General features: G+C 42.4%; 1 protein-coding gene across 2 annotated transcripts in view; it reads right to left on the reverse strand.

The window, feature by feature from the left end:
• Positions 1-572: 572 nt before the first annotated feature.
• NDFIP2 (Nedd4 family interacting protein 2) overlaps positions 573-13,510 on the reverse strand; it is a 985,488-nt gene continuing 972,550 nt past the window's right edge. For both annotated transcript variants that reach the window (XM_044072913.1, XM_044072912.1), the window contains one exon: positions 573-2,075. The gene's annotated coding sequence lies outside the window, so the exon portion shown is untranslated. The remainder of the gene's footprint in view (positions 2,076-13,510) is intronic.

The raw sequence follows: 13,510 nt of genomic DNA on the forward strand, positions 1-13,510 counted from the left end.
GAAGCCAATTAGTGCTTTTAACAGCACTTTATGGGTATATAAACACATGCATCATCAAATCAACTGATCTGCGTGATGGCCCACTGGACTTCCCCAGTCATCAAACTCAAATAAATAAATAGTATGCTGAAAAAACACTGATGCAGAAATGTGTCCAAAAAAAAACCAAAACAAAACAAAACCAGAACTCAAGACATGTACATATAAAACTGACATTTTAAAAGATAAGAAAAATCTTTTTATACTCGTGTAGCACATAACAGCAAACTTCAATGACTGACCTGTGAATGACAGAAGATTTTACACAATCTTATGATACATACCTAAGCAGGCTTTTCTATTGTGGCTGAAACATGACAGATATGTAATGCATTTCATCTGGGTCAGTTTTAATATTCTTATATGTTATATATCATGCAACAAATAACTGTAAAGTACACTGACGAAATAAAGTCATCACAGTAGTTTGGCAAGTTGTAATTCTTTTGTAGGTCTGCATTCAAAATGTTAGAATCTATTTTGGTAGTCACTTACAATTTACTGAAATACAGAGTACTAGCAGCAATAACAAATAAGAGAGAAACATTCCAATATTTTATTTGCTTTCATCATTGAGATAGTCAGCTGAGAAATATGATGTCATAATAAGCATTAAAGAAAAGTATATGAAAGTAAGGCTACCCACAGTAAAGAGAAACCCATTTCAAAAATGTTAACAGTTCTTCATATTCACTGTAGTAAAAGACAAATGGGCATGGCAATGTTACTTAAAACATGGAGCTATCATTTCTGAAAAGGAGCAAAAGCTCCTAAGGTCATTTGAAAGTTTAATGATATTTTATTTTTATGAAATATCCTCTGTGACTTCAACCACTCAAAAGTACAGAAGGCATCAGTCTACATACCATTTTTAATGAATAAAAAAATATAAATATTTAACAAAAAATGCATTCTGCCAAGGTGCATATGCCACTTCTATTGTGATATGCAGTCTTCAATACCTGACAGATTCCAGTTTTGGTGCAATCTATAAAAGTACAGTTTTATTTATCAAGAGATGAAATTCATTGTGAATTCTTATACAACATGCAATTGCTAAAAACAAAAACAATTTTAAGCAAAACCAATCTTAAAATAAGCTTTCTTGCTAAGAAAAAGACATTAACCTTGTTCACACGTAGAAAGGCCTGACAGCACTGCAAATGAAATATGGAACTTTATAAAATACCACTATGTATATAAAAAAAGATTATTTCCTCAGAACTATGACTAAAACTATGCTGAAATCCATATAAAACACCCTTTTGGAAGATGCAGCCTATATTATGTCTAAAGTAGAAAAAGCTGCAAAGAAGTTCTAACTGCTAGGTAAGACGTTTCATAGCTGTGGCACACTACAATTGCGGCCACCTCTCAATACTGAAATTCCAACATTATCCCAACTCAATAGCTGCAGATGTCTGGAAAGAGAAGGCTGAAGATTCCAGATGAGGTTTCAACCTGTAATATGTGCCTAAAACATGAGCTGAGATCAAAAGTGCATCAATCGTTATACAAACTGGTAATAACATTTACAGCTTTCCTGCTTTACATTCCTTAGATTTGTTAGATAGTAAAAAGCAATCATCAAGCAAACCAATTAAAGAAATCTGCGAAAATTTTAAACACAACACAAGCTCTTCTATTTTCCCAACATATGATTCATTGGCAATTAGCTGCCAAACAGCTCTTAACTACTCCTTATAGGAGTGCTTGAAAATAAAATTGCACACTTTCAGTGCAGATTTATCAATTTGTTTTGACTTTTAAATGCTTTTGTATGTATTTGGTACTGTTAATGTTGATTTACAAACAGTAACTTTTTCTGTGTGCATATTAAACTAGACTGCAGCCATGGAACTTGGCATACATTAATGCAAGGGGGGACAATTATTATTTATTGTGTACACTTCAATTTGGAGATTAAATTATTTTATCCACCTCTTCCTCACTTTGTTAGCAGTCCTACATCCAACTTTATGGTACTTGTTGAATCTTCAAGCTGTTTATTCAAACTGAGAAGGAATGTCTGCTCACTGCAAGAAAAAAAAAAAAGTCTTAAAACTCATCATCCAAAGAAACAAGCAGGAACTTCAGATGTCGGATTTACTTATTATTATAACAGCAGACCTATGGAAGAGAAGTCATGAGCACAAAATGAACTAATATGTGTGGTTTGTCACCACGCAAAGCACAGTGTTCGATGAAATTTTCACTAACAGTGCATTTCTGTCATCTTGCACCTGACTATCCTGGTCCTCTACCAACTATAGGTATTCTCACATATACTTAGTAAAAATAAGCCAAAAACCAAGCAACAGTTTCAGTTCTTCATTAAACAAAAAAAAAAAACCCTCAAAACCCCCCAAAAAACAAACAAAAAAAACCCAAAAACAGTTTACAACAAAATGAGCGAATAAATATGAAAAGCCAAGAGAAACAATTTTGAAGAATAACATGCAAATATCCTTGTAAATATTAAGCTATGCTTCCACTAACTACTCTCTCTGTAGGAAAAAGCAAAATAAATTATGGACGCACTACAGCAAGACAACAACATACTTAGCAACATCACCATAGGTTCATTGGCAAGTACTAGGCTAGCTACCCTTGTGGGCCAGTTTAAGGTTAGTCATTTCCCCAAGGCGAGAATCAAACCTTATATCTTGTGTATAAGAAGTAACATCTTAAGAATTATGCCAATGCCCAACTCAGGTAAATACTAGGCTATCAGTCTGCAGACTATTACCAGCCTAGCCAATAAACAGAGGTCAGAATTTAACTCTGTACCCTGTATCTGTAGGTAAAGACCTTTACGATAATCTCAATCCCACCACCCCCATCAAACAACCAAATCAAAAAAGGTGAATGAAGGCAGGAAATTGTCAATGCTGAAAACTCCTCATTCATTAATATAACAAATACATACTCATATCACTTCACTCTGTGACGAGGCTTTCTGCAGTAGATAAATGTTGTGAGCTGCCCCACTTAAAACCAGAATTCTATTCCACTCAAAGCCATCACAGATCTTGATGCACTGGATAAGTAAAGTACAGCTCTGTAAGTAAACTTAGCATAACAGTAGATGTTTCAATAGATCACTGCTGCACTACGTTAAGCTATAAGGATTATAAGCCTTCTCAGGATACAACTGCCCACCTTCCAAAGCTTAAAGGCACATTCACGTGCCCAGACAGTTAAAAGTTCGAGCTAGGCAGGGAGAAAAATCAGTGGTTTGGACATCAAGCCCTTCAGAGCTTTCATGTCAACTTAAAATGGAGGCTAGAGCCCTGACACAGGTCAATGCTAGGTAAGCAAAAGTCAATGTCTTCACTATGGCAAAAATCACAGAGAAACAACGGGGGTTGAGGGGACTGGCTACTGCAAGTTTACGTACACATCTGTACTATGTTCATCATTTGATCACTGTGCAGCAGCCCAAGCTATATGGGTAGAATACCAGAGCTCAGAATTGGAGGAGGATGGATGGCGATCCAGGAGCCCCTGGAAAATGGTCAAAGCATGCTTCTAGAAATGGAAAATTAATTTAGTTTGTAGTGCTTTGTAAGCTGCTGCCTCTAGAATACTTCGAGTCCACCTCTTTACAAGAAGCAAAGGCTCTTGTAGAATATGCCTTGACCCTGCCTGGAGGGTGAGAGTAACCAAATGGAAATAGCACAGGTTAACCATTTGTAAATTGCCTGCTTTGACAGTGGCTGTCCTTTTTTTATTACCTTCATGAGAAATGAATAACTGATCAGACTTTCTGAATGTTTTAGCTATGTCAAGACAGTATCAGAGTTGTCTGTGGACATCCTGAGCATGAAGAATCCTTTCTCCCTCAACTTAGGTTCTGGAAAAAAGACAGGGAGATGGATATCTTGGCTGAAAGTAAACCTGAATACCACTTTAGGCATAAATGAAAGGTTATTCTCAAAGAAGCCCACTTTGTGAAAAATGAGATAAGGATGATCCACCATAAGGCTTGTACATTAGACACTCCTCGCAGAAGTCAAAGACATCAATAGCATTGTTTTCCATGCTGAGAACTTCAAATCAGCCTGATGAGCTATTTGAAATGGAGCAAGTGCTGTATTTACCAAAATGAAAGTAACATGCCAAGGAGGAGCCACCTGTTTTCTAGATGGACTGGTACACAGAACCCTTTCAAAATCAGCTTGATTTTAGAGTGCAATGAAAGAGGGCGATCCATGGGTAGACGTTGAAATGACTGAAAGATGAACCCTGACAGAGGAATAAGAAAGGCCAGAGAATAACTTATGCAAATAATGTAGAAGCACAGAGATATTAACCTTAAAAGGGTTTTGGTTCTTAATGTGGTACCAACTAGAAAATCTTTTCCTTTTGCTAATACATGATTTTCAAGAAGCAGGAGAATCAGCCGAAGTTGTTGCAGGCTGGGGTGGATCAAACAACCCTTGTCTTGGGTGAGTAGTTCCACTCAGTGAAGAAGCTTGTGCTTACTCTTGGCCATTTTTAAAAGAAGGGAGAGCTACTGTTGCCTAGGCCAGAAGGGAGTCACCACAATAATCTTAGGAGAGTCCATCTGAATTTAAAAAAAATGACACTGTAAATGAAAGAAAGAAATATGAATATTCCTGTTCAAGGAAACAACAATGCGTCTGTGTTCCTGGCCAGCTTGCAATGACTTCTGGAGCAGAATTCCTGTAGTTGTTACTGTGAATGGAGGAAAAAAAATCTAGCTGAGGTGTTCCCCACAGCTGGGCCAAATCCTAGAACATACCCTAATTCAATTTTCATTTATGAGGGTATGTCCTGGTGCTGCTCAGCTTGTTTCACTTTGATGGAATGCAACAAGCATGTCAAGTGTGGTTGTGCCAATTTTCTATGTCCAAAACTACTATGAAAAATCTGCACAGAGGGTAAGAACTGGAACCCCCCATGTTTATGTACTATATCACTGTAGTGCTGTCTGTAAATCACTTGTAGTAGTCCTGGGATGATTCAGAGAGTTTAGTGCATAGATTACGTGTGTGCGCGTCTGTGTGTGTGCGCGTCTGTGTGTGTGCGCGTCTGTGTGTGTGTGTGCGTCTGTGTGTGCGCGTCTGTGTGTGTGCGCGTCTGTGTGTGTGCGCGTCTGTGTGTGTGCGCGTCTGTGTGTGTGTGTGCGCGTCTGTGTGTGTGCGCGTCTGTGTGTGTGCGCGTCTGTGTGTGTGCGCGTCTGTGTGTGTGCGTGTCTGTGTGCGTGTCTGTGTGCGTGTCTGTTCCAAAGATCTTCCACTTTTACCCCGAAAGACACAACCTACTCAAGCAAAGTCTGAGGCACCTGTTAGACTGTAGTAGAGCAGGAAGGAAAAATGGGAAACCTGGAATCTGATAAAAATAGTCTCTCTACCAAACTAGCTCCCTTTTAATAAATATCAAAAGTGGAATTTAAAAAGTCAGGGGGTGTTGAAATTGGGACCATACAGATTTTAGGTGCTACTGTCTCTTTTACATGTAGTCTGGCTAGATGAAAGTACAGTTGTGTAAGTTGAACTTGCTATAACAGTAGTTGATTGAATGATCACTGCTGGAGCATAGCTATATGGGTTGTATCCTGCCAAGGATATAATAGCCAGCCAGCTTCCAAAGCTATAGGGCACCTACCATGCACCCAAACTGTCAAACTGCTCAAGCTGAGCTGACAAAAAAACAAGTTTGGACGTGAAGACCTTCAGAGCTTTCCTGCCAGCAGAGAGGGGGAGGCTAAGCCCTGAAAGGGCAACGCTAGAAACAAAAAGAAATAAATGTCAAAACCCTGGCATAAAATACAGAGCAAAAAAAGGGAGGGGGGAGAGGCTACTGCAGCAGTGATCACTCAAATATGCTGTTATAGTAAGTTCAGCTTACACAACTGTACTGCATTATACTTAACTACATGGGTAGACTATCTTAGCTAACCACTTTTGTTTCTGGAAGAAGAAGAGTCCATGAGCCCCTGGAGAATGGTCCTAGCAAAACTTGGTCTGGACCTAGAAAAGAAATCAAGCTTATAGTCCTTTGTTAAAGTTTGTATAGAGGGACCAACACAGTAGCTTCTAGAATACTTCCAGAATCCAATTCTTTCCAAAAAGCTTAAGGTGAAACCAAGGCCCTAACAGAGTGGAACTTGACCCTACCTGGAATAGTTTTGTTATAGTGAGTATAATGAAAGGTAACAGCCTTAGACATACATTTGGAAATAGTCTTTTGACACAGGTTGTCCCTTTCTTACCTTCACAGGACATGAAGAATTGATATGAAGATCTAAATTATTTAATTCTGTTAAGATATTACCAGAGTTGTCTACAGACATCCAATATATGGACAGTATCCTTTCTCCCTCAGTTTTAGGTTCAGGAATGAAAATGGGAAAATGGATAGCTTGGCTTAAAATAAACTCGGACACCGTTTTAGGCATTAGAGAAGGATTAGTTCTCAAAGAAACCCTGACCCTATGGAAAATGAGATGGGGTTGACTCACCATAAGAGCATGCAACTCAGATATCTTTCTTGCAGGGCTCAGAGCAATCAGTAAAACTGTATTTCATGTTATCAACCTCAAGTCAGCCAGATTAACTGGTTCAAATACAACAAATGTTAACTTCTCTAACACAACATTAAGATCCCAAGGAGGGGCCAACGGTTTTCCTGGCAGCCTCTTATGCAGAACCTCTTTCAAGAGCATTTTGACATAAGACTGCATTGAAAGAGAAGGATCCATGGGAAGACATGCTGATAAATGAACCATGACAGAGAAAGGCCATAGGCTAGCAACTCACACAAATATTGTAAAACCAAAGAATAACTAACCCTGAAAGGGTTTTGGCTATGTTGTTGCCACTAACCAGAAAACCTTTTTCATTTGCTAACATACAATTTTCTAGTTGCAAGCCTTCTTGCCTCCATTAGTACCTGCTGCACGCCCTCAGTAAACAGGTGTTTAAAAGGAATTAAGACCCTATCATCCAGGCAGTCAATTGAAGATGACTGATGTCAGGGTCTATATCAAAGACCCCTGTTCTTCTGTGAGTATTGTTGGCTGACAGACGCCATATCGGAATTTGAAGACTGAATACGAAAATAATTGTCTACAAAAACAGCTCTACAGCAAATGGTTCTCGCACTAAAGAGGGCACAGAACCGGTAATGAGGGATGTTGTGGTCTGGGCCTAAACAAGTGATGCAGTAAGAATGAAAGTCTCGGTGTGGGATCTGCTTTCCACAGGCGAGACCATTGTTAACTTTTTTAGATATCGGTTAGAGCAAGAAAAAAGGGTCCACAATGGGATACTTAGCTTTAGACGTTTTCTGCTGAAATTCAACTTCTGGTAGTGACCGACCGGCACTTGTGCTAACTGCTTCTGCTATGGGCTCCACGGCAAGAAAGACTGATGTAATGACGTTGCCTGCCTTGCTTTATAGTACTGACGACCTGATGTCAAACTACAGGCGACAGCAGCCGGCACACAAAAACACTGACTTTGGTATTTGGGCCAGCCAAGGGCTAACACAGCAGGGATAACCCACAGGTGATGACTGCAACAGTGAAACACGACAAACATCCACAGGTGCCTGGGCCTGAAGGGAGTCACCACAATTACTTTGGCGAATTCCTTCTGAATCTACAAAAGTACCCTGGATATTAGTGGAAAAGGTGAAAAAGCATACAGTGACATTCTTATCCAAGGAAAAGGAAAGGCATCAGTTTCTTCCAAGCCTTCTTGCATGGAGTCCTGGAACAAAATCTTGCCAGTGAATTGTTGAGACAGGAGGCAAACAGGTCTACTTAAGGAAAGTACAGTTGTGTACACTTACCATAAATGTAGATGTTCGAGTGTATTCACTGTTGCAGTCATCACACTTGGGTTATCTGCCTGCAGGTAGCCCCTCAGTCCGCCCAAATACCAGAGACTTAGTAGTTCTGAGTCGGTTGCTGTCGCTCCAGGACTGACGTCAGGTTGTCAGGGGTATAAAAACAGGCAGCTGACTCCATTGCATCAGTTTTTCTTGCCCCAAATGTCAGGAGTCCCCAAAAAGGGAGTTAAGTTATGGTGAAAAAATTACCACCAGTAAAAAGTAAATACCAATATCCCTGTAAGGGATGAGTAATACATTTAGAGAAGTAGAGAGAGACAGAGATGGGGGCTGGAGGGTGGAAACCAGGGCTGCAACAGTGAATACACTTGAACATCTACATTTATGGTAAGTGTACACAACTGTACTATGTTCTTCTTGTTTCACTGTTGCAGTCATCACACTTGGGTTGATTCCCAAAGCTGAAGAATGGGTGGAGGCAGTCAAGAAGAGATGGGGCTGGCTAGTATGCCCTGCAGGACTGCTGTAGCAAAACCTTCCTTGGATTTGGAAAATATAGGTAGGTGGTGATGCTTGGTGAAGGTATGAGCAGAATTCCAGGTAGCAGCTTCCAGAATGTCCCTGGTAGGGACTCCCCTGAGGAATGCTGTAGAGGTTGCCCTGGTGGAATGTGTTCTGACCCCCTGAGGGGTTGGTTTCCCATGGTGTTTGTAACAGAAATGGATACAGTGTGCTATCCATTTGGAAATAGTTTGCCTAGATATGGCCTTGCCCTCTGCCACAGGTGCAAAGCATAGTAGTAGCTGGTCAGATTTTCTGAAGGGCTTAGTCCTGTCAAGGTAGAATCTGAGCTGCCTGTGCACGTCTAAAGAGTGCAGGATCCTTTCCCTTTTATTTTGAGGATTGGGAAAGAAGGTTGGCAAATGGATAGATTGGTTGAGAGCTACACTGGACACCACTTTAGGCATAAAAGTATGGTTGGTTCTGAGGGAGACCCTGTCAGCATGGAAAATAATTAAGAGTTCCACGGCCATAAGCACTTGTAGCTCAGACACTCTTCTAGCTGAAGTGATGGCCAGAAGCAAGGCTGTTTTCCAAGAGAGGAATTTTAACTCTGCTGATGCTGTAGGTTCAAAGGGGGGGGGGGAGCGGGAGCTTTTCCAGTACAAAGTTACGGTCCCAAGCCGGGGTGGATGCTCTCCATGGTGGCCCTAAATTGTTGGCCCCTCTCAGGAACTGTTTGATGAGAGGGTGAGAGAAGAGAGGTGTCTCAGTGTTGTAATGAGCCAAGATGGCAGAGGCATGGATCTTAAAATGGAAGAGAAGGAAAGGCTTTTGTGCAGTAGATCTGCTAGGTAATCCAGGATTAGCAGTAAGGAGGGCAGAGCAGTGTCTGCTCCTTTAGATTGAATCCAGGAACAATATCTTTTCCACTTATCAGCATAGGATGTCCTTGTACTGGGTCTTCTGGCTTCCAGAATTACATTCAGTACCTGCTTGCTTAGGCTGGTCACTGGGGGAGAATTCAAGGAATAAGCCAGGCTGCAAGGTTCAGGGCTTGCCGTTGCAGATGCAGGATCTGTCCCCTCCTTTTGAGTGAGGAGGGTCGGGATCTGAGGTAGATGCCATGGTGGCACCGGTGACAGGCTGCACAGTAGTGGGTACCAGTGCTGGCGTGGCCAGTCTGCAGCAATCAGGTTGCCCTTGGTCTGTCCTGTCTTATCTTGAGTAGTATTTTTGAAAGAAGAGGTCGAGGGGGAAAGGCATAAATTGAGAGGTTTACCCACTGAAAGGATAGGGCATCCACTTTCCATGCTCTGCTGTGTGGTGTCCTGGTGCAGAATTTGCTGATCTGGTGATTGTAGGGGAGGCAAAAAGGTCTACCTGTGGTATCCCCAATTTCTGGGTTAACAGGCTGAAAGTACTGGGATTTAATTGCCACTCGTGTGGATCGAAGAGATTTCTGCTTAAGTAGTCTGCCACAGAGTTTTGTTTGCCTGGTAGGAATTGAGCTTGCAGATGTATCTATGTCCAATGCAGTGTTCCACAGTGTCATGGCTAGCCTGCAGAGTGGGTAAGACTGGGCTTCCCCCTGCTTGTTGATGTACCACATAACTGTGGTGTTGTCTGTTTTTATTAGCATGGGTCCCGGTGAGAGAAGGGATCTGAAAGCTGTCAGAGCATGCTGAACAGCTAGCATCTCTTTTTGGTTGATGTGCAGATGAATTTGACTTGGGCTCCAGTGGCCCTGAAAGCACCTGTCTCCCAAATGTGCCCCCCAGGCATAGTCTGATGTGTCTGTGGTTAGGGTCTGGGTGGCGTGGGGTTGTGTAAAGGGAAGTCCCTTGATGTGGTTGCATGCTGCTGCCCACCAAAGAAACTCTGTCCTTAGACAAGGTATGATAGGTATGGTGGTTTCCAGGTCCTGAGAATGTTGGCACCAAAGACTTTTTAAGTACCACTGAAGTTTCCTCATGCAGTCTGGCATATGGAATTAGTGAATGCAAGAGGCCATGAACCCTAGAGCCTGCAGGATTTTCCTTGTGGATAGCTGGGTTCTGGTGGCCATTTGAGGGAAGTAGCCTGTTAGACAGGCTTGTTTTTCTGGAGTAAAAAATGCCATCTGGGAGGCTGTGTCCAAGCTTGCTCCCAGGAATACAATCTTTTGACTGGGAACTAGTCTTGATTTATTTTCGTTGATAGTGTACCCCAGGGAGGTTAGAAGCTTCTTTACAAATGTCAGGTGCTGCATCAGCTTTTCCTGACTGTCTGCCTGAATCAGGCAATTGTCCAAGTAAGGGTGTATATTTGAATGTTTCTCTGTCTGCAATAGGCAATGGCTGGAGCCAGGCATCTTGTGAAGACTCTGGGAGCAGTGGATAAGCCAAAGGGAAGTGCAGAGATCTGATAATGGATAGATCCTGCCCTGAAACGTAGATATTTCCTGCATGATTCCATGATAGGGATGTGCAGATAGGCTTCTTTTAGGTCTAGGTGACTAGCCAGGCCTCTTTGGACAGCATAGGAAGAAGCTGCAAAAGGGTAAGCGTTTTGAATTTTAGTACCACTAGGAAGGTGTTCAGAATGGAAAGATCTAGGATTGGGTGCCAAGTGCCCTCTTATCTGGATACCAGGAAAAGTCTGGAATAAAACCCTTGACCCATCTGTTCTGCAGGAACAGGTTGAATTGCCATTATGGAGAGCAGGGATTGAACTTGGTTTTGTGCCTCTGCCCACTGGTTTGGAGGAAGGTCTGGGTACCCTTTCGGGGTTGTCTGTGTGGAAGTAAAATTTGTACCCCTGGGATACAATGTTGAGGACCCATCAGTCTTTGGTGATGGAGGTCCAGTTTTCTGCATGGTGGGCAAGTTTTCCTCCTAGGGGCACGAGCAATTGGGCAGAGGAACAGAGGGACTGACAAGTCATTGTGAATTCTTTCTGTAAGGGGGTGGCTTAGCACTTCCTGTTTTAGAAGTGGAGGTACTCCATTGCTTAGATCTCTGCATACCTTGGAGACTAATCTGGGGGGGGTCCGTTTCCCCTGGGTCCAGTTTGAGATGGCCTTGAGGGGGCTAGAAAGGACCAATGTTTTCAGCGGCAATGCCTACTGAATCTTGGAGGCCGCACCTGCAAAAAATCTTTGTCTGCATAGACTTAGCGTTTTCTTCCATCTTTTTTAGAACCTCTTCTGCTTTGGTGCCAAACAAACTGTCTTTATTCAAAGGGGCGTCTATTAATTTTGATTTAACATGGTCTGGCAAGGTCTGTTCCTTAAGCCTATCATGCCTTCTCAGTACAGAATCAGTGACTGCTGCCCTGCAAGATGCTTCTAAGGAGTCAAACCCACACTACAAGGTATGCTTGCTGACTTGTCCTGCAGAATGCATAAGCTCCTGTAATTCTTTATTTTCTGCACAGTCTGTAAAGGTAGATAATTTTTGCTTAAGTTCCATATGTTGCTGGTATTTCAGCATGTGAAACTAGCAATTCAATGCCCTAATGGCTAGAGTTGCAGAGGTGTATACTTTTTTACCCAGTCTGTCTAAAGCTCGGTAATCCCTGTCCGAAGGGTTAAGATTCTTAGCTGTAGCTGCTTTTATACCTTTAGGCCCTTGGGAAATTACCTCTGGGTCAGCAGTAGGATTTTTGAAAAGAAATTTGTGAGACTCAGGAACTTTGTAGTACCTGTCTGGTTTCCTTGGAGCAGGGGGTAAAGTATCAGGAGTAAGACTGGATTCCATAAAGACATCATCCACAACATCCAGAACAGAAGGGATAGCCAAGGGTCTATGTTGTGGCAAAACTAAAAATTCTCTGAGTCACTTTTTGGACTGAGGATAATCCTGCATTCCAAAGTATGAAGGGTTTCACCAAAAGAAAAATCCTCTGGAGGGGAAGCAGAGGGAATGGATTCCTCTGCATTTGAATCCTCGTAAGCAGATAAAGGCATGTCTTCATATTCGGAAACGTCAGACTCTTGGTCAGTTAAAGCTGCTGGGGACAAGTCCCTTTTTCTCTTAGCAGGGGACGGCTGGCTTCCCCTAATCAGCATGATCAGTTCTTCTGCTTAAGCATTTGAGATTGTGGCAAGGAAGCAGGTGCTTGAGACTGGGTCATCATTTTTTTAGGTGTAGCTCATACTCTTGGCCTTAGAAACTCTGTAGTTTTAAACAAAACTGAAGACGCGAAAGAAGATGGTTTGTATCGAGTATCGGTAATGCGAAGACCTTCCTCAGAAGCCAGTGCCTGCTCAGTGGCTCCGAACCTATCCAAGGTAGAGACACCCGCAGGTTCCGTAGTCAAAGAAGAGCCTCGCTGCATACCGGTCTCCGAATGGGTCTCGGTAGTGGCATGTGAATTCACTGAAGCGGGCATCAGGAGCTGCAGAAGCACCTCACTGAGCACTGGCGAACTGGCGACTAGCTTAACGGAAGCATTGTCAGCAAATTTGGACCTGTGCAGTCTGTTTCTGTCTTTATCCTTACGTTTTTTTCTGAAGATCAGTAGTCGGATGACTTACCAAAGCCATTTTGGAATACGGAGTATTTAGTGAGAATAAGGGCCCGACGATGAATAGTTCGGGCGTTGAGCAAAGCACAAAACCAACAGCGAAGAACATCGTGGTCTGGGCCTAAGCAGGTGACGTGGTAAGAATGGAAATCTCGGTGTGGTATTTGCTTTCCACAGGCAAGACAAGTGCTAACTTTTTCTGACATCAGTTAGAGCAAGAAAAAAGGATCCCCAATGGGGTACTTAGCTTTAGAAGACTTCAGGATGATTCAATTCGGAAATGAAAACTCAGGCAGTGGCCGACCGGCACTCATGCTAACTGTTTCTGGCTCCTCAGCAAGAAAGACTGATGTAATGGCGTCGGCTGCCTGTTTTTATACCCCTGACAACCTGACGTCAGTCTGGGAGCGACAGCAACCGACGCAGAAATACTAAGTCTCTGGTATTTGGGCAGACCAAGGGCTACCTGCAGGCAGATAACCCAAGTGTGATGACTGCAACAGTGAAACACAAAGAACATCTCCTCACAGATGGATCAAATCTTGGAAGACCCCTTTATCTAGTTTCCATTCATGAGGGTCTGCTCTGGTCCTACTCAACTTGCCTGCCAAACAATTTTACTCTGACAGAATGCAGG

The sequence above is a fragment of the Protopterus annectens genome, chromosome 5.part1 (genome assembly GCF_019279795.1).
Source record: "Protopterus annectens isolate FY-2018-M chromosome 5.part1, PAN1.0, whole genome shotgun sequence".
NCBI classification, from domain to species: Eukaryota; Metazoa; Chordata; order Ceratodontiformes; family Protopteridae; genus Protopterus; species Protopterus annectens.